We start from the raw sequence: 380 nt of genomic DNA, 5'->3' as shown, positions 1-380 counted from the left end.
AAAAAAAACGCTTCGATGCAAATCTTTAGATAGTGTTTAATTTTAAAAAATTGGTGGATTATTCCAAAAGCTTCATAAACTGCTAGTTCCTTATTAATATCCTGATTAAGACAAAATATGTCGAATAAAAAAGAGATTATTAGAAAATAGTATTTCCCATAAAAAAATTATATTGATCAATACACTTTTCAATAAGTTATAGCATTATAATGTTAAAAATGTAAAAAATAAAATTGAGAATTTTCACACAATAATAGCATTTGGTAGCCATTTTCACCTTGAAGATAAAATAAAGTCCGAAATTTTTTTTTTCCATGATAAAGTATATTACATTAGCTTTAATTTAAGATATATATAAAAGTGTCAGACTTTCCGGAACA

The 380-nt window shown here is 23.7% G+C and overlaps 1 protein-coding gene across 1 annotated transcript in view; it reads left to right on the top strand.

The window, feature by feature from the left end:
* LOC126897925 (uncharacterized) overlaps positions 1-380 on the top strand; it is a 4,483-nt gene that overhangs the window by 2,501 nt on the left and 1,602 nt on the right. The gene's annotated exons all lie outside the window — the stretch shown is intronic.

This window comes from Daktulosphaira vitifoliae, unplaced genomic scaffold (genome assembly GCF_025091365.1).
Source record: "Daktulosphaira vitifoliae isolate Bord-2020 unplaced genomic scaffold, ASM2509136v1 Scaffold_2, whole genome shotgun sequence".
NCBI classification, from domain to species: Eukaryota; Metazoa; Arthropoda; class Insecta; order Hemiptera; family Phylloxeridae; genus Daktulosphaira; species Daktulosphaira vitifoliae.
This window is presented reverse-complemented; position numbering and strand designations above follow the sequence as displayed.